The sequence below is a fragment of the Panulirus ornatus genome, chromosome 43 (genome assembly GCF_036320965.1).
Source record: "Panulirus ornatus isolate Po-2019 chromosome 43, ASM3632096v1, whole genome shotgun sequence".
Lineage (NCBI taxonomy): Eukaryota > Metazoa > Arthropoda > Malacostraca > Decapoda > Palinuridae > Panulirus > Panulirus ornatus.
Window position 1 is genome coordinate 30,276,502 of NC_092266.1, and position 27,108 is coordinate 30,303,609.

The following is a 27,108-nucleotide window of genomic DNA, read 5'->3' on the forward strand; positions in this document are numbered from 1 at the left end:
GCTGAGGTCATAAAAACCCCTCAGAGATCAAGGAGTCCATAAGACTTAGACGTGGAAGAACAAATACTCAGCAACTTAGATAAAGAGACATTAATCAGGGGGGAAAAATAACGAGGCAATGTGGAAGACGAGCTAATATCATCTTGAACATCAAGGTGACATCACAATAGAAAATGTGAACAAAAAAACCTTAGTATGGAGAATTGAGGAAATTATTCGAAGAAATATCAACATTAAAGACTGGGAAATCCAGGAGGCTTCATCCAAACAGTCTTGGACGTTAGTTCTGAAGACAAATGAGTCCATCTGTCTTAAAGAGACAAAGATAGATCAACTTCGAGTTCCAGGAGAGCACCAGTCAAGTCTCTTAGCCAGTCAGCTGAGGAGGGGGAAAAAAAAAAGTGTTCAAGAAAGTAAACGATAAATGCATTATTTTTTCTAACTACCGTTACTACCGTATCATACGACCTTATCGCCTTGGGGGGGGGGGGGGGGAGCATCGAGGACCAGTCGAAGGTTATCATCATCGAAGCAGAGAAAAAAAAAATTACCTGGTTAAACGAACAGGTAATTAGAAGACTATGCGGCAGCCATCATCAGTAAAGATAACGTACATTTACTGCCATCACTCAAACAGGAACACCACATCAGGTTATTATCCAGAGGTTCTTAGATCTAGAATGAAGAACACGGGGCATACCACTGAAATATCTGAAAAAATAACCATAAATATGCTCAGGTATTGTGAAACTCACTGATGCAGTAACCAATTATATATATATATATATATATATATATATATATATATATATATATATATATATATATATATATATATATATATATATATATATCCTAGCCTGTGCCAGATATCCATTATATCGACCAACCCCTAAGGGTGGATGAACAGCCGGGTTGACTGTGGACCGACTCACGTCACCACGATTCGAACCTATGCGCTCTATCCCGGGCTACCCTGCGAATACGCCATGGTCAGAAACGCTGACCGTGCAAATACAAAACCCCCAAAAGTGCAGTCATATCTACAGTGTGATTCATTCCTGGCTCCATTGAATAAATTACCATCCCACACAGGCTCTAAATGATAAATAATACTCAGGTGTCCATCATCATCGAAGCCTAGCCTCTATCGAAACGCAATTTGGTGACAACGGGCCTTAACGAGGGATAGGAAAACTATGATTAACTCATGTCTGATCTAATGTCTCGAATCGAAACGAAATAAACAGAAAGGTAAAATCTACCATCCATGATTATATGTAACATTACAGTTACTTGCAGCTGCCAAAGAAGTGAATGACGTACATTTAACTGATATAAACTTGCTCCAACCTTGCCCACAAACAAACTAATGAAATACACACACACACACACACACACACTTAGATAAAAATACGAATAATCAAAAACATTAAATACGAACTTTTTCCTACCAACTTTTCGTGAGCGTCAGTCAATCTATTTCTATAAATCGAGAGGAAGAAAGGGTAAAAAAGTCTCACGGCGTGTTGGGGCATAGCATATTTCAGAGGACAGTAACCCTGGGATTTGATGAACTGCATTGTCTTCAAAATTTGGCCAGACCCAAGTCGGGTCAAAACCCCACAAGAGACCAAGACATACTTTGTGACGGACTAGCGAACACTCGTCGTAACATACCCGGCCGTGGTCACTGTGAGGCAACGATTAACAAACACTCTTCTCGCCTAGCCGTTATGCCCCAGGCTAGACTACAAACCGTAAACTCAGCTTGGGAGTCAGCCATGAACATCACTTCCACAAGATAGACTCTCTCTCTCTCTCTCTCTCTCTCTCTCTCTCTCTCTCTCTCTCGTGTGTTGCGTCTCATTGTTTATCTTCTTACGGAGGGCCTGGGGTGTGTTCAGGTCCCCTCCCCCCAACAGTGGATTTCTGGTAATTTATTACAATCACGGGAGAGATTGTCTCCTTTAGTATTTCCATGGCGTATATTTTTCACATAAGGGTATGGTATGGATGCCATACTTTTCGAGAGATATATATTAACCTGGATTTCTTCGTTGTTGATGTAAAGAAGTGAACGGATCTTGTCCTCAATTCTTATAACAGCAAGAAAACGGGAAGTTAACGGCCATTACCCCGCCTGTTAGATGTTTGATCAAATATTTTTTCTATGTAATTCACTGTCTGTCTTCAGCTCTGTAACTTTCTTCACGACTACATATTTTCCTTCATATTTTCTTTTAGAATATAGAGTATACGTCGAAAATAATACAGACACGAAGAAACTGTATCCATAATAAAAACTTGAGTAAATACATTATATGTTATAGACTCTATGCCGCTTGATCTTAACATACGATAAAAAAAGCACTAAATACACTAATGGGGGCACAGACAGACACTGACCTACACACACACACACACACACACACCGAGACAACACACACGCACACATACACAAACACATCCTTCATCTCCTGCCTTTCCCTGGGCTCAGCCACTTTCATACAAATCTCGAGAGATTTTATCTGACGCCGTAATGCTCGTGCCACACCTACTCATTTGCATGATCCAAGACTTCTCCTCCAGAGTCGCCATTTCTCTTCCAGTGAAAAAGAAGTATATATATATATATATATATATATATATATATATATATATATATATATATATATATATATATATATATATATATATATTATCCCTGGGGACAGGGGAGAAAGAATACTTCCCACGTATTCCCTGCGTGTCGTAGAAGGCGACTATTAGGGGAGGGAGCGGGGGGCTGGAAATCCTCCCCTTTCGTTTATTTTTTTTTTTAATTTTCCAAAAGAGGGAACAGAGAACGAGGCCAGGTGAGGACATTCCCTCAGAGGCCCAGTCCTCTGTTCTTAACGCTACCTTGCTAACGCGGGAAATGGCGAATAGTATGAAAGAAAAGATATATATATATATATATATATATATATATATATATATATATATATATATATATATATATATATATATATATATCAAAATGTGATATCTACTATTTCTGTGGTGTTTTATAACATAGGTAGGGGGTGTGGGGGATGGAGTGGGTGGGGGAAAATTTCCGTTACTGTTTCCCCGAGGCGTGGGGCGGGGCCGGCCGCCCAGCGTTGGAGGATCATACCCCCGCCCAGCCTCCTCCTGCTCCTCCTCCTCCTTCCACCAGCGGGAGGAACCACGTCCACGGCCAAGGTTACTCCTCTGCTTTTTCCGTACGTGTTGCGCGGCGCGAGTGGCGGCGGTACGTGGCAGCGGTGAGACAGGCGGAGGTAATGTGAGGGAGAAGGGGGGGACAATGATGGTTGGGTAAAGCTGGGCGTACCGTGTCGTATCTCTTGCTAGATGATGAGCGTGGAGGGCGGCGCCCCCCGGGGGAGAATAGGAAACGACGGAATGCGTTCGGATTCACGGTGACTCCTCCCCCTCCCCCCCACCACATCCAAGCCCGGTGACTTTATTTACGCCTCTCATGCTTTGCTCTCGAATCGTGCGTAAATACGCGTTCAAAAAGCGGTTCCGTATTCCCTCTGGGAAGTCATTTTCCACAGTGAACAAACAGCAGCGGCTCCAAGACTTGGCCCTGCGGTACGGCCGAGATGGAAGTAGGTATTATACGGGTCGCTATCTCGCCTGTCGGTGTAGCTTCTTGTCCTTCTCTGCCCAAGAACATCGTACTTTGGAAACATTCTCATTAGCAGGAAAAATACAAAACACTTGTGTCTATACTTCACATGCTGGATGTGAATCAAGACAGTGTTATACCCATGGGAGAACACACACACACACACACACACACACACACACACACACACACACACACACACCCTTCGGAAACAGAACAAACAAGTAACTGTATCATCGTCTACACCTCCGGTTAACAGTAATTGCATTCCCCGTGCTGCAGACAGTATCTAACAATCGTTCGCAATAAGGGCGAGAGTCGGAGCAGACGATTAACGATGTTCCACCACTTGTTTGGCTCTGGAGGGGAAGCATTACTCAAACCTCGACTCTAATCAAGGAAGGAAATTGACATCAGACGCAGTAAGACTTTATGGGACGACGCTCATGCTTCTATGACCTTCTGACTACGGTACGAACCTACCCTCGGCACGAATACGATGCAACAACCACACGTTGAGGAACGTCCCTCAAGCAACACGAACGGACACGAACCACTGAGCAGCGCCCTTTCTATCATTACTTGCGACGTTGATTCAGCGTTCACATTTCTCAGCGAAGGTACGGGCCAGGCAACAAGTAAAGGTGGACAACGAGCAGACGGAAATAGGTCCTCGGGTAGACCTCGAGAATGGGGCCTGAGTTCCCCCGTTGCGACAGCGGGATTTCCATGATAGTGACGTCCCAGCAGAGGAGAGGGATACATCTATTGGTCTCTCCCTTCTCTCCACCCAACCCCCACCAAATGATGCTCCTTCTCCCGTGAGATCATCTCCACGCCACGAGATAAAGCATCACCATTCATACGATGGCTTGAGATATAAATATGTACATCCAGCCGCTCGCAGTATCATAAAACCCGCCAATGATGATGTAACACGGGAGGTCCCTGACGACAGACCTTATGGAGGAATAGCTAATTAAGGAAATGATGTGTACGTGAAGGCACGGCCGGCGCCGAGTCAAACCGCGGGTGGGGTGGGTGGGTGTCCACATGCGCTATAGAACATATCGAAGCAAGTGATGCTCGGACTCCCCTTGTGTGCACAGATGAACAGCAGGAGCAGCAGCAGCGGGAGGGGCGAAGGGAGTTAAGGAGGCAGCTTTGGGTGGGTGGGTGGGTGGTAGGAGGGTGAGGATGAAAGCATTTTTCTCTCTCAGGGTTTGGAGGGGATGCTCAAGATGCAAGTTGCTTCCTTCTCAAAGTTAATGAGGTTCGGTACAACCCTTTTAGAGATGCAAATTTGCTCTCTTCATTATGTATCGTTGGAAGCAAAGTTACACGGAAAACTGAATGGGATCATGGATGTTGTGTGTCCTGGATATACTTTGGTTTTATATGTTACCAATATTCTGTGATATATATATATATATATATATATATATATATATATATATATATATATATATATATATATATATATATATATATACTGTTGTTTTTCATGCTTATTCGCAATTGCAGTTTCCCGCGTGAGCGAAGTAGCGTCTGTTTCACTGCTCCCGCCCCTCCTAGTTGCCTTCCACGACACTCAGGATACACCCAGGGCAATATTCTCTCTCCCTTCTCCCCTGCCACTTACCTTGACGGCGTTGCTGAGTGTAGCGGACGACGCTGTTTAAGGCAACCCCCTCCACTGAGGATCCTGAAAGAAGCAAGAACGGCCATGTTAATTTCAGTACTTTGGAGAGGACCTTCAGTCGTGCCTTCACCAGCGACCATTCCATCCGTGTAGGTTCAAACACCTGAACGGTAGAGCGAGGCAACAATGCTTCTGAAATCCCCTTTTTTCCCACATCTGAGTACGAGTTACGAATGAGGTGAAGACGATGATGTAAGGCCATGTTATTGTTATACACAGGTAATATGTCCTCACCCTCCACCTTTCTCTCCCATTCCACACTCCCGTCGAGAACACGTACCCCTTTTCATCCCCTGTTACCGAACGCTTTATAAACTCTTCATTAATATTAAAATCCCATCAGGCTCGTAATGGAATCTAACCAGGAGTGAGAGGCGTCTTGTAAAGGGACACGACCCCAAAGGAGGTGGGGAGGATGGATTATCTGGCACAGTGGGTCGCCTGCCTCATATCTTCCACTCAACAGAGCAGGATAATGGTCCGTGATTGAGAACCACCTCTCCATCCAGGGAGATAAGGATGGTTCGAATCTCGGTCTCCGAGAGAGCTTCAGGGGAAGGGAGAGAAGGGGGGCGGGGGTGTTCAAACTTCGGTCTCCGACAGCTCAAGGTGGATTGGAACCCCGGCCTCCCAGATAGATCAGGGGGGGGGGGGTTTCGACCCTCAGTCTTCGAAAGACCTCAGAAGGTTCGGAAGCTCGGTCTCCGACAGCTCCAAGGGAGAGGGAGGGGTTCGAACCTCGGCTTTTCAGATAGCTCAGGGGAATCGAGCCAACGTCGACACCTAAGTCTCGAAGGAGGCCTCTCTAGGACTCGTCCTCATACGAGATGACACCATAGGCAAGGCACAGAGCCAAGGAGAACATCCCTAATGTGAGGGAGATTGAGATATACTGCTATCAGATATGACCAACTCATGAATAATAATTGGCTAAATGGCTGAATAGGAAACCCTTGTGGTTAAACGTATGATATCACTGTACGTCCAGGGAAGGGTTAATGGCGGAGAGGTAGACCCCTCCACGAGCGTAAAGAGGAACATTAAGGTTCGATGTTATATGCAAATACAAACAAGTGCCGGGCCTGAGTTACGGGTCGAAGTTAACGATGGTGGTGGTGGTGGTGCTGGAGGTACCACAACACGATCGTGATTACAGGTGGATTAATCCGTCGGTCAGTAGGAGGATCCTGTCTGACCCGATCGACTCTGAATGTGCGACTTGATAGTGTGTGTGTGTGTGTGTGTGTGTGTGTACTGTGGGCTCCTTAAGGGACTGGGACACATCAGTGTAGTTCGTAAACGATTAGTGTGTGTGCGTGTGTGTGTGTGTGTGTGAGAGAGAGAGAGAGAGAGAGAGAGAGAGAGAGAGAGAGAGAGAGAGAGAGAGAGAGAGAGAGAGAGAGAGAGAGAGAGAGAGAGAGAGAGAGAGAGAGAGAGAGAGAGAGAGAGAGAGAGACTGGTAACCACAGGCTGGATCATAAAAGACAGTCATGGAACGGAAGAGTTTCTGTAATGGGAAGGATCGATATGCAAATAAAGTGTGAAGAAGAAAAAAAAGGGTGAAAAAACTTTATCTAACGACCCAATTCACCCAAGTAAGATAATAATTGGTTACGAGGGGAGCTTTTATAGTCCCCGCAGGAAACTCTTAACTACCCTGTTACCACCTGACTATCAAATCATCATTAACAATTCTCAATTCCCTTTGTATGTACTGCTGATCAGGGAGAAACCCCTCAGTCTCAGAGGAGGCTGGTTGGCTGCGTGGACTATTTCCCAAAGAGTTAGAACAACTACTTTTTTGTTTTTCTCCTGATAATCACACTGTAAATGATGTAAATAAGGATACCTTTTTTACTTGCTCCACTCTGTGTAAATGGTGTTGGAGTTTACGCATGATGAATGTCATTTTTTTCCCCCTACCGTAATGATCATTTTTCTGACGTTTCCTTGCGTCCTTCATCTCTATACTACTTCATGATTTCATGATCACGACGCATGTCTGTCCACCCTTTTAAGTAAAGATTTTTCGTGGGGTTAGCTGATGTGGAAGGCAGGCCCCTCTTGCTGTTATGCATAACGTAAGTATGACTGTTCATTCACATCTCTCCATGCATTCATACATGCATGATGACTGATCATACACATACAGGAAAAATACACACACACACACACACACACACACACACACACACACACACACACACACACACACACACACACACATATTCAGAAAAAATACGTGCACAATCACAAACACATATTGACAAAAATATCTACAAATACAAGCATGTAAATAAACATAAACACCACAAATTACTCTTTCAAACAGCTTGGAAAGAACCTATTAGTGAGAATTTTCTTTCTAAGGCTCGGTCCTCTGTTCTTAACGCTACCTCGCTAATGCGGGAAATGGCGAATATGTAATATATATATATATATATATATATATATATATATATATATATATATATATATATATATATATATATATATATATATGAAGTTCTGTGACACAGTGCCACCAGATACCCTCCACAGCACTGGTTTCAGAGCTCCTGTAAGCCACAATAGAAAGATCTTGCTCATGAAGGCAAGATTTCTTGGTATTCGATTATCGCCTCATTCATCGAATACCTATACTGCTTTTCTGTTTTTCTTACGGGTGCGAGACAAGTGTCTTTGTACCACTGGAATGGTGAACGTGTTCATGGTTTATGGCCATGGCTACAAGAACGCAACAGGATTTCCTTTAGGTTTTATAGTCATGTTTATCATCTTCTCAACGCACTTATCGAAGTTTCACTTATGCTACATCCAGAAGAAAACGTATTTACTAAAAGAAAATATATGCATCAGCGGTTCAAAACATTCTCATTTAATCCTCTTCGTCCATTAAGTATAAGATATATGAATTATGAATGATGTAGCGGTATCTGGTGGTGTACTCAGCGTTACTGATATCCCATGATTATCTGAGACTTTCTCAAAGTTGTTGATAAGGAATAAATAAGCCTTATACTCCCCTCCTGCCCTATATTGCCAGAAAGCGGCCCGTGACACAATTAGTGACCCCGTCAGAAACCGGGAATTCTTTGTTGTTGTTAAGACGTCGTCGAGAGCCTCCCCTCACGCGGTTCTTAGGATCGGCTACAGACACCTTCCATGTCATAGGTTTAGCCATGTTAGAAGTTTAGATTGATCGTGTTAGGTATGGTGTTAGGTTAGAGGCAGTGTAGACAAGGTGTGAGGTGTTTTTCGTATGGTACATTAGGTTAGTGAAGATGAATTGAAAACAATATGAGCAGCGGCATGAGGACTTTGTGATGACTTTCCCAGGCATACACTCATCTGAAAACCACATTCCCCAGACATATACCAGTTACATTGTCTCGTCAACGCTCTGGGCATCACCCATCTCTACCACAACATTACAAACAGCTATTCAACATATCTCAAAATCCTTCAGGCGCGCGATGTAACCCCCACAATGAAGACACTGAACACCTGACTGCTCAAATGCCCCTCATTCTCGCCACACACAGACGTGTACAAAACACCACTACACTCTATGGCCTGTGGTCCCGGCCGGCGGACGAGGCCGGCTTCCTGAGCGCCTCAGAGGCCCCAAAGAAGAGAGAAAGGACTCCTTGGGCAAGGAAGGTTAGATATCCTTCATCGCCTGCCTGCTTCCCACGCCACCTCATCGAAATATTATTCATCGTCTACTTAAGAATGAAAGTTAAGTGTGCACTTCAGGGAGTAATGACGAACCTCTGTGATTAGTAGAAACCGCAAGGTAATATAATACTCACTTTAGCGACCACAGGAGTATACATTACCGACCGAAAGAAACAGGATGCAACAGGCCCCAAGCGCGTATGGTTGAATAATTCCTATGACGTCCAAAAGTGCCCCTCCGTTGCGGATGGACTGGTTATCTTTACTTCCATCGCTTGGCGTCAGGTGATGGATGCAATACTAACCTCGTGGAAACACAAGCCTGAAATCGATCGACATGCAACCCATCGAAGTCTTTCGAAACTTTGATGCGACCGCCGTACCAGAGGAGCGATCACTCAACTTGGACGTATGCGAACTTGGTATATCCAAACTATGGCTGCGATGACGTAGGGCTTCTCCCAGAACAAGATATGAAGTCAGAAACTGACCAGAAACATTTAACAAACAGATAACTGAAATAACTGACGGAATGATATTCAGCGTGTCGCAATAAATGAATTCTTCATGTTTCGCTTCATTAACATCTTTACCCGTACCTTTCAAGTCGTAGGTATCGAATCGCTAACTGTAATCGAAACAGCATTTCCTCCTCCATCATCTCCGACATCACTACGACTCACGGGGCTCGGGAGGCACCTCCGCCAACAGGGAAAGCCAGCGACGTCCCCTTCAAAACCTCCCCTTGCGACGTCCTGCGTTCTCTTCCCTTGCGTAACTTTAACGCAGCGACCGGGAGAGCGAGAGGCTCCCAACCATCAATCCTTCAACTTACGTCCCGATGACAAGGTATTATCCATTCACGACACGGTCTCAACCATCCATCTCCCTCCCTCTGTCTCCCTCCGTCATCCATTATATCACCCGGGTGGGTGGCGGCTGCCGTTCTCAGGGGCAGTTGCGACGCCCGAAAGTCTTGTCTTAGTGGGTTTCGGGGCCGTGACCCCCTCGGCTTCCCTTTTCTCTCGTATAGGAACCGGTCCCGCCAGATTTCTCACATTCCCGCCACCGGACTGTGATCTGATGCACTTGTGCTCTCTCACACTCGAAGAATCATGGCTATTTCTTTAAAAAAAAAAGACAATAACAATATGCTTGAGTTAAAGCTATCTTGTTCTCCCTCCCTCTTCAGCTGTAGCACTGAAGACGACCTCAAGTCCTCGGAAGCATCGTATTATCTCGTTCCAGTGGCAGCATAAAACTCAACCCCCCATCGCTACCTGATCCTGTTATCAGCCAGCAACATCTGCTTATTGTCTGCTGGGCTGAGGGCGTCGACATGGGCTGGACTCCACGCAGGACACAGGGAGGGAGAGAACCCACCTGAAGAAGGCTCTACCATGAGACACTTGCTCACCAGTCGATTACTGGTACGCCAAGACCCCCAGTGCGAGTCCTCCGGAGGGATCCTCAAAGAGGACTGTGAGAGAGGCATGCCCTTTGACCTAACCCCCTCCAAGAAGGCCTCCTGAAGGAGAAAACTCACCCAAAGTGACTTTTGACACGAGACCTTCCCTCCCTCAGAAGTCCAGTAGCAGATGTGTGTCAACAGGACTCCTAGGGAAGGATCCCTTGCCCAGGTAGTCCCACTGATGAAGGAGGCGTAGGGGAGGCGGTGACGTAAGGAATCTTGGGCAGGGAGATTTGCGTACGTTAAGATGGGTTTACTTACGGGTAGCGGAGGGGTGGAGGTTGGGGGTTGGGTGGGTGGGAGTGAGACTAGCTTACGAGCGGAGGTCGAGCGACGGTGATAAAAAAAAACCTTGCGGTCAGGCCTTGAGGTCAAAGGTCAAGTGGAGGAGAAGCCTCGCATCAACGAATATTATGTATATTCCTATGAGTCCACGGGGAAAATGACACACGATAAGTTCCCAAGTGCACTTTCGTGTAATAATCACATCATCAGGGGAGATGATTACACGAAAGTGCACTTGGGGACTTATCGTGTTTCATTTTCCCCGTGGACTCATAGGAATATACTTGATCACGCGCAAAATTGGGATCCTTTCCTATATATATATATATATATATATATATATATATATATATATATATATATATATATATATATATATATATATATATATATATTTTTTTTTTTTTTTTTTTTTGCCGCTGTCTCCCGCGTTTGCGAGGTAGCGCAAGGAAACAGACGAAAGAAATGGCCCAACCCACCCCCATACACATGTATATACATACGTCCACACACGCAAATATACATACCTACACAGCTTTCCATGGTTTACCCCAGACGCTTCACATGCCTTGATTCAATCCACTGACAGCACGTCAACCCCGGTATACCACATCGCTCCAATTCACTCTATTCCTTGCCCTCCTTTCGCCCTCCTGCATGTTCAGGCCCCGATCACACAAAATCTTTTTCACTCCATCTTTCCACCTCCAATTTGGTCTCCCTCTTCTCCTCGTTCCCTCCACCTCCGACACATATATTCTCTTGGTCAATCTTTCCTCACTCATTCTCTCCATGTGCCCGAACCATTTCAAAACACCCTCTTCTGCTCTCTCAACCACGCTATTTTTATTTCCACACATCTCTCTTACCCTTACGTTACTTACTCGATCAAACCACCTCACACCACACATTGTCCTCAAACATCTCATTTCCAGCACATCCATCCTCCTGCGCACAACTCTATCCATAGCCCACGCCTCGCAACCATACAACATTGTTGGAACCACTATTCCTTCAAACATACCCATTTTTGCTTTCCGAGATAATGTTCTCGACTTCCACACATTCTTCAAGGCTCCCAGAATTTTCGCCCCCTCCCCCACCCTATGATCCACTTCCGCTTCCATGGTTCCATCCGCTGCCAGATCCACTCCCAGATATCTAAAACACTTCACTTCCTCCAGTTTTTCTCCATTCAAACTCATCTCCCAATTGACTTGACCCTCAACCCTACTGTACCTAATAACCTTGCTCTTATTCACATTTACTCTTAACTTTCTTCTTTCACACACTTTACCAAACTCAGTCACCAGCTTCTGCAATTTCTCACATGAATCAGCCACCAGCGCTGTATCATCAGCGAACAACAACTGACTCACTTCCCAAGCTCTCTCATCCCCAACAGACTTCATACTTGCCCCTCTTTCCAAAATTCTTGCATTCACCTCCCTAACAACCCCATCCATAAACAAATTAAACGACCATGGAGACATCACACACCCCTGCCGCAAACCTACAAACCTACATATATATATATATATATATATATATATATATATATATATATATATATATATATATATATTAGTAGCAGGGATAGGATGAACTCCTCTGTAGCGAGAAGTTCTCTGACCTAGGATGAAAGAAGAAGACCTGCTGAATATAAGAATATCGAAAGAAGCTTAGAACATAGTGTATAAAGAGGGGGAAAGGGGAAGGTGGGTGGGGTGGAATAGAATGAAAACAAAGTGGCGTTGGACATAGCAAAAAGGGGATATCGAAGCAAGAGAACGTGTTATGGGGGGACAGCTGGGTCAGGAGGGTGTGTGTGTGTGGGGGGGGGGGAGGACACGATGATGACCCACGGCAGCTTGGGTGGTCACGGGTCAAGAGGTCAGCATCTTGTGAGGTGAACATCCATTACCTCGACTGTCACAAAAGGCACACGCCACGTACGTACTCCAAGCCCCCCCCCACACACAGATCACGACGCCAATTAAATGGCTGACGCCAATTAGATGGCTAACTAATAGGCTCCGTCGTCATTATTTCCCTATGGGTCGGAGAGAGAGTTTTGAGACCTAGTGCTTCTGTCGTCTCAAAGTGATGACAACAAGAAGAGTTTATCTCCCATTGATTATAAAAAATTCCTATGGAATGGGAGTGGGAGATGGCAGGGGGGACTTACCCCATTACTAACATAGTTTTGTGGTGTAAATACTGGGTAATTAGGAGTGTAATTAGGTGTTTTTTTCATCACTCTTTTAATCACCTTACGTGCAAGACTGGGAAGTTGCACCACTTCTCTCTTTTCCATCAAGGTCGTGAAATAGATCATTTCTTCGTTATTCGACAGAGCTCATGACCGTAATAAACTATGGTGGACATACAGATCACATAACATCTTCGGATATCAAAGGTCTCGCGAGCCACTTGTTACATGAAGCAGTTGTAAAACCGCAATGTGAAATTGTTGGTGCTTGTCTCACTTGTTTTACTGCCACGTTTAATCTCAAGCGATGGATGGCAGTTCTCTCTCTCTCTCTCTCTCTCTCTCTCTCTCTCTCTCTCTCTCTCTCTCACTACCACCTACTGTCCTTCACTCTATATTCCGACGAGTCTCCAGTCACTGCATCTTTACTCTTCACTGCTATCCAGTCACTGTTATTCCCCTGACTGTACTCCTCACCCTTGATCCTCTACAGTCACAATCGTTAACAGTCTCCCTGTCCACTACAGCTTAACAGACACTCACTAACTCTATATTCTTGCTACCTACTTAACAGTCTCTCCTCCCATCCTCCAGTCACTTAACCACATGCTCAAACCAGTTACTACCCTGGCAAGCCGGTCACCGATCGCATGCGCTTCCACACCCAATCACTCAGGATCGAAAACCACAAACCCCAGAGGTTTAAGAGGATCTGAAACGCTATAGGCGGATCACAAGCAAAGAACCCACCCATCGTGGTGTTCAGATCGCTAGTGAAGGGCGTCCGTGAGCTCAGTATAAGGTCAGAAACAATATAAGGAGCTAGTGGCTAGAAATGTTCTAATAGCTTGTTAATCAGTCGTTGCTCTACGGCGGCAAATGAGTCGTCTCGTAGATCAACTTACCTGTTCACAGATGTGATTATGAAGGTTATATTATCATAGTCTCACCAGGACTGGATGTATATAAAGCCACACACCCCAGACACTGGCCACCACAACTGCATGGAGCCCTAATGATATTCTCATGTAAGCAATGGCAACAACACAGTAACATTTGGATGTGTCTTTGTATCACGAAAAATAGGTCCCATGTGTGTGTGTGTGTGTGTGTGTGTGTGTGTGTGTGTGTGTGTGTGTGTGTGTGTGTGTGTGTGTGTGCTTTCAATGTCCAGGAACGGTGACAAAGATATCGTAATTGCACTTACATATCAAGGACGGTAAGTATTTTGAATAAGGAAGTAAAGAATAACTCACATATATCACACTGTGACATATTCTCCATGCACTCTTTCGACACACACACACACACACAGGCAAGAGAGAGAGAGAGAGAGAGAGAGAGAGAGAGAGAGAGAGAGAGAGAGAGAGAGAGAGAGAGAGAAGACGCAAAAGACGATCACACAAGAATAATGGGATTCTTCGCGTGTCGAGGATCTGGTGTCCCTAGTTATACGGCTTCCAATAGCCTGGAGGGGGATCTGTTCCTCCGTATAGCGTCTCATCTTGGACCCCCATCTTTCCCCCTTATTCCCTATAATCAGGTGAAAACGAAAGTCGTATATAGGAGGCAAGGGGTTCATTAGAAAGGGAGAGACAGGGGTGTGGTTCTCCTCCGAGTGGTCTTTTTTTTCTTCTTCTGGTAGTGTGAGTGTGTGCTGGAGGGTGAGAGAGAGAGAGAGAGAGAGAGAGAGAGAGAGAGAGAGAGAGAGAGAGAGAGAGAGAGAGAGAGAGAGAGAGAGAGACCAGTCGGGTCCACACAGTGAAAGCCACTAAAACCAGCATCACACACACAATAATACATCGAGTCTTGATTTACGGGTGTATTGTATATCCCTGCCATCCATGGGTACACTCAAGCCCTTGTATATATATATATATATATATATATATATATATATATATATATATATATATATATATATATATATATATGTATATATATATATATATATATATTTTCTTTCTTTTCTTTCATACTATTTGCCATTTCCCGCGATAGCGAGGTAGCGTTAAGAACAGAGGACTGGGTCTTTGAGGGAATATCCTCACCTGGCCCTCTTCCCTGTTCCTTCTTTTGGGAATAAAAAAAAAAAAAAAAAAAAAAAAATAAAAAAAAAATATATGTATATATATATATATATATATATATATATATATATATATATATATATATATATATATATATACACACAACAAACTACCTCTCATCCGTAAACAATGCCGTTTTCTGTAACCTTTCTCTTGCCATTGAAGAAAACGCACGGCATTCCCGGGACCATCCAACGCCAGATATGTCGGAAAAGATAAGAAAAAAAAGGAAAACTGGTTGTCTTATCAGGAGCAGCTGTGGCTTGGTGGCGGCGGTGAAAGCGTAACAGGTGCTGCAACTCGGAGACAATGGTTCGATTTGCATTTTCTGAAGAGATGTGTCGTATTAAAGGAGGTGTGGTTGGGTGGGGGTTAAGGGAATGGAATAGAAGGGCCGCTCAAGGGAGGGTTGGAAGAGGGCAGGAAAGAAAAATAATACGTAATAGGCTAAAGAAAACGGTGGAACAAGAGAGTGAGAAGAAAATGGGAAGACAAACTGCTGCAATGAAAGAAGGGAGTGAAAGATGGTGGGTTTCTACTGAAAGCCTAGTCTCCCCTCTCCCCAGGGACAGGGGAGAAAGGATACTACCCACTTAACTCCTGCGTGTCATTAAATGACTAAGTGGGGGTGGGAGTTGGATACGTTCCCCTCCTGCATTACTTTCCAAAAGAAACAAATAAGGGAAAGAGCCAAATGAGGATCTTTTACCCTTTAAGGCTCACTCATCTGTACTGGACGGTACTTAGCTCGCGTGAAACGGAGAAACTGTTTATATATATATATATATATATATATATATATATATATATATATATATATATATATATATATATATATATATATATATTCTCACCTTTTCCATAAAGTCGCCTGCTCATAAAATGTCTTCCCTTCCAGCTTTTAAAAGCTTTTCAGGGACCACCCGCTCGTTTGAGACTTTTAACTGCGTGCGCCGAGTACCACATTCTATTGCCTGTGAAGCCCCCACGACGCATGCGCCTATCCCTCATCCTCTGAGAATCGGACACTGCAATCTGTGGCCCATAAACGCCAGTGTTGATGTCATAAAACACGAGGACCCCAGCGGCGGGCAACCAAGCCTGGGTTCATTTTGTTTCGTGGGCTTTTTTTTTTTAACAAAGTCGAGGGAGTGCCACTCCAGGTCGCGTTTCAATCTCGCGCGTTCAGAGTTTACTGTCGCCTCCAATGTTTTGACCTGGAAAAAGAAAGATAAAGGGACATGGACTATAGAAGAACGGGGTTCTAAAGAGACACCTAAGGACCACCTCCTCCTCCCGCCTTTTCCTTAGACGATTACGAATGAACTTCCATGTATATGTGATACTATGTATGTATATATGTATTCCATTATGCACAGGAAAAAGTACGAGAGCTTGAAGGAAAGTCTCGACGACCAATGGTGAAAGAAATCAATCATTGTCAAGCGAGGGTATAAACGCGGGGGAAAAATATTACACTTAAGCACACAAGGTGCATATTCCAAGATGTGTGACGTGTGTCCGTGATCTCTAAGGCACCTTCCAGGAGCTGCGTCTTGTGCCCGTGGTTTCAAAAAGAGGCTTCAGAAATCCTGGTTTCGTTCAACGGTCAAATATGATAACAATTAGTGATAATAAGATATGAATTATCAACTTGAACTTGCGTCTCACAATTCATCAGTGTCTGAGCTGGACTTTATGAGTGATTATTAGCCTAAAGTGTACATCAGGCAGAGTACTTTGTGTTTACTGAGGGAATAACTTCATGCAAACTGAAGTGTTCATTGTTTCCAGTTGATTCATGACGCTGTGGTTGGATTGTGGTATAATTTTCGAACAACGAATAAATAAGTTTGAATAATTATACATGATTATCGGTCTGGGCGCTGCTCTCGTGAGCTGTCTGCGAATACTCAAGCCTTTACTAGACTGTACCCGCGGTACACGGCTGCCTGCTGCTTCCTATAGTTTCTTTTCATGGAGGCCACTCACACGAGGATGGACCGTTATGGTATCACCTTTATTCGTAAGGCGAAATTGAGGAGTTTTTCCCCCTCTCTTGTCAGTCACTCTTGCCTTCGTCCTCTCCAACTCTGAGTGTCGGGTCCTGCAAACATCTGAGGACATCAAACAATGTCTATCTCTCGCTCTCTGTGCGCGCCTAGGAAGCCAGCCACAGTCTACGGGGCGGGCTAATATCGTCAGAATAAAGTGCAGGGATGATGTGTGTGTGTATGCCTATGGAAAGGGAGGGACCAATGTATAGTGAGTGCAACGTCCATAGCTACATAACACATACCTCTTCACCCACGATTCGAAATCAGAGCAATACACATATATATCTACACCGTAAACCCACTCGAAAATATACACTTCCCTCACAGCACCTACCCCACCTCCATACTGCAACGGTGTGGTGACTCTGTTCTCTGAACGTACATCCATATCTAATGTACATATCAAATACAGAGAGAGACAGCCAGCAAGGACGCTGCACACACGGTCTGACCCGCAAAAAGAAGCACCATGAGTGAGGCGTTTGAGGCGCCTTGTAGGACGTCTGCTTACGCTTCCGTAAGGTTCCTGGAACGACAGAGGCGCCTTTGATAAGGCAGGCGGACGTCGAGGATATGACTTGCGCGGTCGTGTTGGGTGACACAAGAAATGTCGAGACGATATCTGCAATCTTCTGGGGTCGCCAGCCTTCCAGTCTACTCCGAGTACCTGAGACCATATTACAGAGTAAGGAGGTGACTAGCAAATATATATACAAAAAAAGGAGTGGTTCTGTTGGACGCCATGGGTTGTGAAGGCGTCTTACGACAGCTGATACAACTTATCTGGTCCTGACAAAATCGCCCGAGACCACTGAACCAGCTGGTGGTACCATTACTGGCCTTCCTCTCCTCCTCTCGCATCGTCTTATGATGTGATAAACATCTAGAGAGGCTCGGTCTGTGAGCAGGGAAAATGCCAGGCATCTTGGACGCCTCCTCGCCCTGCGATGTCTGTGGCCAGGGGAACGTGTTCAGGATCTGGTGGGCGGCGTATCTCGACTTTGCGACGTCTGTGTGCAACTAGGCACGCTGTTTGTTCCTCCCTCCCTCGCCCGTCGCACCTGTGAGCCTCAGAACCCCCCGAAAAAAGACCCGTTTGGGTCTACGAGACCCGACCTCTCCTCACTGGAACTAAGACACCAGTCCTGGGAAAAGAAGCCAGTATTCTGGACTTGTCATGGGTCACACATCCATAATCCAGACCCCTTGTATGACCCAACACATGTGAATCCAGGACACCCAAATTGTAATATTTTTTTTCCTTCTTATTTTCTCTTCCGTGACCCACCTGTAACGCCGCGCACGCTCAAGTGTCGGCCGACCTCCGGAGGGCGTAACTCTAGTAGCCTGATTGTGAAGGAGGGGCGCCCTCGATCCTTGTGGAGGGGGGGGGAGAGGGGGGCCTCTCTCTCTCTCTCTCTCTCTCTCTCTCTCTCTCTCTCTCTCTCTCTCTCTCTCTCTCTCTCTCTCTCTCTCTCTCTCTCGAGCTTCAGTTGGAACGATGACGAGAGAGAGAGAGAGAGAGAGAGAGAGAGAGAGAGAGAGAGAGAGAGAGAGAGAGAGAGAGAGAGAGAGCATGCATATAGCAGGAGACACTACGAGAGCACTGTATGGGATTTCGACGAATTCCGTTGCCAATGACGTAAAATCTTTTTATACTGACACACGTCCACGATACCCTTCCATTAATGAAACAGATTCGTCCCGCACAAGGGATATATATATACTTGTCTGATACAGTGGTTGCTGGTGACAGAATATCAAACTGATATGTGGAGGGGGGGGGGGGGGGTAAAAGAAAATGTGTGATGGGTTGACGAGCTTCAATGGGAAAGGGGGTTATGGGTGGGAAATGATTCACGCCTCCATTCCATTTCTAACTTGGGGTCTTGTTACACTTCTCTCCCGTGGGTCCTCCTTCTCCACCCTTTCTGAGGCTTCCTTCTTCAGGAGGTTCGCCTACCGAAGGCCAGCAGAGCCCTTCCCCTGTCTCTTCTTCGACAGTGTCTGATCTTAATCATCTCTTATTCCCCCCTCTGCTTTACTGTCTTCATTCCATCAAGACGAATTAGGAGAATTTAGGTTGTTAATAGGAAGATATTGTGGTCATTGGACATGAGGCCTTCAACTATCTGGCCTTCCCATGTACTGTCCTTCAGCAGATAACCTTATCATAGATCATCAAGTCCTTTTCTGTCTGGCCTTCTCATGTACTGTCCTCCAGTAGATAACCACGTTAAAGACCATGTGGGCCTCTGTTCTAATCACACACACACACACACACACACACACACACACACACACACACACACACACTGTGATTAGTGTGAACACTGTCACCAGTAAATATAATAAAAAAAAATGACTACATTCTTAGATCCTAAGAGAAGTAAAACTGAACCCATTCACTGAGCCGTAGCCAATATATTCACAAACAAAACGAGACGATCACATGACCCCCCCCCGATATCAAGTAACGAATGATAACACATACCAGGTAACAACGCATACCAGGTAACAGGTAACTTATAAACAGCGTTGCCATATCACCCGCGGCCGGTCAGTACCCTTCATCGACAGTGAAGAGTTGTGGGGAGAGGGGAGAAGTTCTGAGTGGTAATAATACGTTCAACGCTGGCACGGTGATTGGTGCTGAGTTAGGCCCGCGCCCCGCCCCGTCCATAAGGATAATTGCCCATACGAATTGGCATCTCCCCGCCCCTTTCCCCTCCATACTCTAACCTAGAATGAAAAAAAAAAAAAGCTTTTTGGAAATGTGAAAAAAAGGAAATGACTGTTTTTTCTGTGGTGGATCCTGATTCATCTCGTTAATGACGAGACGAGATATACGCCAGCGTCTATTTGTTCAATATTCCGTAAAATATTGTGTAGTCTTGAAACAGTTTATTCACAAAAAGATATTTTTTTTTCAATATCCGGTATGAGGGGAAGCGTGGATAGGTGGGCAGGGCTACGACCTCACACCTCGAGAGCAAACGTCCAATTATGATACCTGGTCTGGTTTAATACACACACACACACACACACACACACACACACACACACACACACACACACACACACACGCACACACAGAGGAGGCTTTTGAAATCCTTGTGCACTTCTGATTATTCTGTATGTACGCGAGGAGTTTACAGATACTTACATCTATCTCACACTACCTTTGCTCTCCTTCGCTTCGCTGGAACTCCAACCACCATTAACCAGAAGAGTGAGGCTGACCAACCCTAGAACACAACACTGCCAGCCCTGGCAGACCAAATTGCCAGTACTAACGTTCCCCCTCGCTCCGTCGCTGGATGAAGAGGGTTGCATGAGTCTCCGCTATTCACATGGGGTTTATTGTTTCATGCAACCGTAGGACACCACCACACCACACCCTCGGATGAACATGATGGCATCATCCATCACTACGCCTGCAGGCTGTGTCGCAGTAATGCACAGCATTAGTCTGTGTCGAGCGCTTTCGTGTAGTAGTGGCCGGTGGCCAAGGCGCCCTCTGGGATCGAGGCAAACTGCTCCTTCGTCGTCTTTAATGACAGCAAATCTGTCTTCATTAAGTGTGTGTGTGTGTGTGTGTGTGTGTGTGTGTGTGTGTGTGTGTGTGTGTGTGTGTGTGTGTGTGTGTGTGTGTGCGTGTGTGTGTGTGTGTCGCAGTGGTACGAATACAAAAAGGCTCAGAGAGTTGGATATCAAACTGCACATCTTAACAGTCAGCTATGTAAAACATGTACCATGAGCTCTCTCTCTCTCTCTCTCTCTCTCTCTCTCTCTCTCTCTCTCTCTCTCTTTCTCTCTCTCTCTCTCTCTCTCTCTCTCTCTCTCTCTCTCTCTCTCTCTCTCTCTCTCTCTCTCTCCTGCCGGCAAAGGCCCTAAAAGGAGGAGTCAAATGTAATGATTCATCAACGCAATCTCTGAGGGTTGTCGAAAATCTGTGTGCAACTTATTTTCATGGATGCAAATGAGAGATCGTGGTATGAGAACGGGAGAACGAGTATTTGGAGGGAGGACGGTGGACGTGTGTCTCCTGAGGAGGAGGGGGACAGAGTGAAGAGAGTATTTCCAGATGTAAGGAGCTAGGAAAGCCCTAGGCATTAGCCAGGACACTGGGGTGTCATCTCAATGACTCTTGCCTCGTAGACTTCGCTATGTTCAACCACATCAAGATGTACATCGCCATCAAAACCAACCCCCCTCTCCAAAGTGTACTCATTACCACGTACACCCACATGACCTCTTACACTACTGCTATGTACACCCATCCCATCACCTACATGTCCATGTACAACATCCCCTATGTCCACCACAACCACTGACATCTCCACCACATACAACCCCACCAACTATCCCCCTATCACACACAACACCCCAACCCCCCCATCTCGTGAATCCCCACCATTACACCCACCGTCTACACCCACAAACACACTCCTCAACCATGTACATCCATCTCCTACACCCACGCCATGTACACCCAACCAAATACAGCCCCGTAACCTCCCAGCTCATTACCGCAAAGACACAATTATACACGTCTTAACCAATACGATAATTTATTCTGATATTTATTTCATCAATCTCGACTATTTAATTTCGACAGCAACTGTAATTCAACAACAGAATAAATCCTTTAGGAAAACACATCAAATTCCTCAATTTTTGTTCCCCACACACTGACTGATTCTGGAAATAAAGCCACTGACCCATGGGCGAAAAACACCTGTTAAATGGTGATTTATCAGTGACTAATCCCATTGGTAAAGTCTTATAAATCCTCATGATTGTGATCGGCTGGAGGGAGGGAGGGAAGGAGGGATTCCCGAGGTATCTGGGGTGAACCATAAGGCTAAAGTCATTTACATACGCGAGCCTTAGATGGGAAGGTCGCTCGCTGGCTTGGTAGCTGAAATTTTCTACCTGGTTGGCTCAACCAGATATGGCCAGCCTCCATTACATCACGTACTTAGAAAAATAGAAGAAAGGATATCTGTCTTTCTATGTAGCTACCCTCTGTCTATCTATCTAATTAGCTAACTATCTATTCATCGACTAATACGTGTGTTAGGGGTCTGGCTAGCATCACCATAAACACCTATTCCCCAGAGCCGCAGATGTGCGATACGCGGCAGAAATCTTCTCTAATTAATTCGGTCGCTGGCTATCTGGACACCTTCAAGAGCCGAGGAGCAAACACCACCAGCGCCCGAAGCATTTGCTAAAGGAATGCCATTCGTTATTTTCTCTTATCCCCACTGGCGAACACTTGAGTTAAGGAGGCAGTGTTTGCTTACACTTGAAAAGCAAGAATGTGTGAAAGGATCGATAAGAATGCCTGAGAAAGTACACACATGGAGCGAGGAAAAGAAAAGAACAGGAAGGTGATAAAGAAGAGGAGAGACGGATGGAAAAAGAGTGAAAACAATGTCAAGCGAAGGACCGGAGAAGTGGAATGGACGAAGAGTTATTTTCACACCTAAAAAAACACCATCTTAAGTTAGGTTTAACTAACAGTCTTCTCGTTTACATGGCGGCCAGGGAGCCTATGTTAATCAGGGAAAGTCTGAGGAATACCCTAAGCGTCTGGGGCGAGATGGAATTCACGGGATCAAATGTCCAGGAAAGAAATAACAAATCCAGGAAGATCTTGCGTTTAGCCAGAGAAAATATTATTCCTAAGAATGTGAGAGACGAGAGGTGGGGTCGTGTGTGTGTGTGTGTGTGTGTGTGTGTGTGTGTGTGTGTGTGTGTGTGTGTGTGTGTGTGGAGTGTCAACACGAGTCTCGGACCAAGGGAAACACTGCAGAGTCATGAACACAATCATGCAAATAACCCAGGCAAAACGGTGACGTCAAAGCACCAAGACAGATAGACGGAGCCAGATAGACGGTCGGACAGACAGACAGAAGAAGACATTTGTACACAGGGGGCCACCGTCAGGAGGAATACTTCCTCCTGGGTACGTTCCCTTACCTCCTGCCCTTAGGTCTGTCCCTTGGCTCTGGCCCTGACCTCCTGCTCCTTGGGGGTCCTTGCCCTTAAGTCCGCTCCTTGACCTCCGACCTGTCCGTCCCACGACAATTAACCTCCTCTTGGGGTCCATTTCTAAGGACTCCGACTTTTGCTCCGTTCCATCACGCCTTTCCCTCTATGTTCCTTTTCCCTAACGTCTGCCCTTGGGTCCGTTCCTTGACCCCTGACCCCTCCCCTGGGTTCGTTCCTTGACTCCTGCCCTTGAATTCGTTCCTTGACACCCTGGGGAACGCCGCCATGGTGGGGACGGACGGTCCCAGAGGCTCCCAAGATGTCTCTGGTGGGGGTGGGGGGTTGAACAAGCCGTCGCGATCCCGCGCCTTCTGCGGCGCGCCAGGACATACAGAGGGTCCCCTGGAGTGTGACGGACGCCTCTTATCCTAGAGAGAGAGAGAGAGAGAGAGAGAGAGAGAGAGAGAGAGAGAGAGAGAGAGAGAGAGAGAGAGAGAGACGCTCCCAGTCGAAGCTGTTCCGAGCACTGGGTCTCGAACACACACAGCCTGAAGCACGCCAGCTCGAATCTGTTCCGAGCCCTATCATGTCTACGAAGTAAAAGGGACACTTTAGCAATATCTCGACGGTGTTCGCTGCGAGACGTAAGGAAAGAAAAAGAGAGAGAGAGGAGGCGACGACCATTGCAGAATCGTTAAGACACTGTCCGAAGATCCCCAGTTCAGCGTAACGGAACGAAAGTATTATGATTTAAGGCAATACCAGCGATGAGGTTCTTTGGGTATACGTTTTACGACGAGCAGTATACGGAAGAGGAGATGGAGGAGGAGGAGGAGGAGGAGGAGGAGGAGGAGGAGGAGGAGGAGGAGGAGGAGGATTCACGTCATGAAGACAATTTCCTGACTTTCACATGATGGCTGGTCCTCTGGAGGGAGTTCCTTGAATCATGGCCACTCGCAGGGTGCTGGGGAAGGCATCCTACATGGCATTGTTCTGCTCTCAGGAGGAAATGCCATTTTTTTTTTCTTTTCTATGACGATGACGATACGAGACGAGAAGACGATCATCAGATCGATGACAGTGGCAAGAGAGGCAACAGAATCTCGAAGACATTAATGTAATCGAATCCTTCTCACGATGTTACGAGATCTCTTATCCAAGCCTGAAGAAAAAAAAAAAAAATGACTGTCAGTGTGGGTTGAACCCAATAGGAAGGTTGGAACAATGCATTATACTTCCCGCTTTGTTTCACGGACCGAAAACCTCGAAAGACCCGCGTAGAAAAGGACAGGTCTTCCTTCTCGTGTTTCCCCGAAGCAGATGGCAACGACAGGTCGTCTTCCCCAGAACGAGAGACACGACACACAACGACACTATCACTTAAAAAAGTATCAAGAGGATCTTTAAAGTTTGTCATACAGTACATGTTTTGCAACACACACACACCCACACACACACACACACACCCACATACACACACACACACACACTCGAAAGAGCTACAAAGTTGCCTACCTGCACTGCATCAACACACACAGAGGAAGACCAAATGTAATTGCACTGAAACCGGTCATCACTGCCCCTCACGTCATAACTGCCCCTCACGTTATAACAGCCCTTCACGTCATAACTGCCCCTCACGTTATAACTGCCCCTCGCGTTATAACTGCCCCTCACGTTATAACTGCCCCTCACGTTATAACTGCCCCTCACGTTATAACTGCCCCTCACGTTATAACTGCCCCTCACATCCCGTTCTCTGGGCAACCACTTAACACAAAGAGCCGTGACTCTGAGACCAGAAATACTCAGGGAAAAAATATAGCTAAATGGGAGCATTGCTTTACTATACACTTACGTACATACATACACACTCATACCCAAGTATATATACATATATAAACATGAATATACGTAAACAAACATGCAGCCATATATGTATATATACGAACGACAACGCTACAATCTAAGCGTCATTATCACCTGTGCAGGTCATGTATCGCAGTCAACCACTCATCACAAGAGTCACACTGGAAGGCGACGAAGAAACAATGGAGGGGAAACATCAAAAGACTTGATCAAGACGCCGTCTCTACAATGCCCTCCCAGATTACGCCCTGCGAACGGACGCCGGGGGCTTCCACGAACGCCGAGGTACACTAACAACCACGGACAGACACCCAGCCTACGGTACGGTCCTTGGATGAGGGGACTGACTGGACGGGCGTTAGCTAAGGGCTTCTCCTCCAGCGGTGGTGGACGATGAAAAGGATAACGGGAGTCTGAGGGGCTCGGAGTCCTTGAAAGAAAACGAGGCATCGAGAATGAGAGTGTTCGAAGCGTCGATACCTGGTTCGGTGAGGCTTCAAACAGTCCGTCATGCTCCGCAACACTCTCGTTAAGCGCGTATATATATATAGATTCCAGAGCCTTATAAAGCACTAATGATTATGTAAGGGACTCCAGAGGACGAAGCACAGCTGAAAGACTTACTCCAGAGCTCAAATACTCTGGCAGTTTGAAGACTCCTCAGAGAATTCGAGGAATCCCACAAGAATTCAACTCTCACCTCCTCTTAAAACCTGAGGAACACTACAAGATCTGTAGAATCCTTAAAGAACGGATTAAGGGATCTAAGAAGAATCAGACGAATCATATACGATTCGACAGAGTCGTGCGCTATTACAAGAGCCCTAAAACCGTACAAATAAAAAGGACTTTGATCTAAAACTAGAAAAAAAGGACTTTGTCCTAAAAAAAAGGTTCAAAAAAGACTTTGAGGATTCATACGAGAAATTATGGATATCTTTTCGTGTCTTACAGTTCCAATACGAACCCTCCAAGTATACAAAAGTCCTACAGGAATTCCAGGGACCTTTCTAGATAACTAAAGCATCCTTCACGAACAAGAGGAACACACAGAGGGGTAGAAGGAATCCATGTATGGAACACGGATCCTGTTGGAATGCAACCTGGGTAAACCCCACAACGGGTAGGGTGGACTCTAGGAAAGATATGACACAGATGAGACATTTCTTCTACCCCTAAAAAGATAATTGTTCTCGTCCCAAAAAATATATTTCATAATGTTATTGTGAGGTATATCTGGTATGTAATATCATCATTGGAAATAAAGATATCTTTGAATGTAATGAAAGGTCAGTATAGATATGTGTTATTGCGGATAAATCTATTCATAAATAATAAATGGACACTCAGAGATAATAGCAATAAATAAAGCCAATAACAGTAATGGTAATGATACGGAGATGATAATGACAAAAATCATCATAATAATAAACGAGTTTTTCTCTAACTGACAGTCTAACACTTATGAGATGCAAGAGGGAATATAATTCCGTCTTGTGACATACGATGGTCAGTCTTAAGACACGAACCTGCTGGTCGGGGGGGAAAAAAAGAAGTATAACATTATGATGGCCAAGCCAGAGCTAGCTCATAATGGCATTCTTATGTTGGGATTCAAATTCTTTTCGCTTCTTTCAAGATAAGTTTGATAAAGAGAGATCACATCTCACTGGAATCTGTCCTGCTACGTAGCACAGCCATGATTAAAACATGATATTTTAACATGTAAGAAATATACATAATTGCTGATTCATTTGTCGTTAGAATCATACATCACAATGCAAATGCCTAAGTCATTCGGTGGATGGAAAACGGAAAGTTACAAAATACTGAATTTAGAACGTTTTTTTTAATTATATGATTCATTATTACAATTCTTTTTTTTTTTGTAAATGAAAAGCAATTTGAATCTTTACACTCTACCTACTCCACAGTATGGAGAGGGTTTCACCATATAGCTATATCATAAATGAACATTTAGCGATAAATAACACCATTTTTTTTTATCAAAAACAATGGAGACTTTCCTCTGCTTCAAGGGTCTCTGTAATACTCAACATTATTCAGGCATACAACGAAC

General features: G+C 45.2%; 1 protein-coding gene across 7 annotated transcripts in view; it reads right to left on the reverse strand.

The window, feature by feature from the left end:
* LOC139762493 (uncharacterized) overlaps positions 1-27,108 on the reverse strand; it is a 130,834-nt gene that overhangs the window by 24,971 nt on the left and 78,755 nt on the right. For 5 of the 7 annotated variants that reach the window (XM_071687449.1, XM_071687452.1, XM_071687448.1 and 2 more), the window contains exon 2: positions 5,301-5,363. The exons of the other annotated variants lie outside the window; for them this stretch is intronic. The gene's annotated coding sequence lies outside the window, so the exon portion shown is untranslated. The remainder of the gene's footprint in view (positions 1-5,300; positions 5,364-27,108) is intronic. 7 annotated transcript variants of the gene reach the window in all.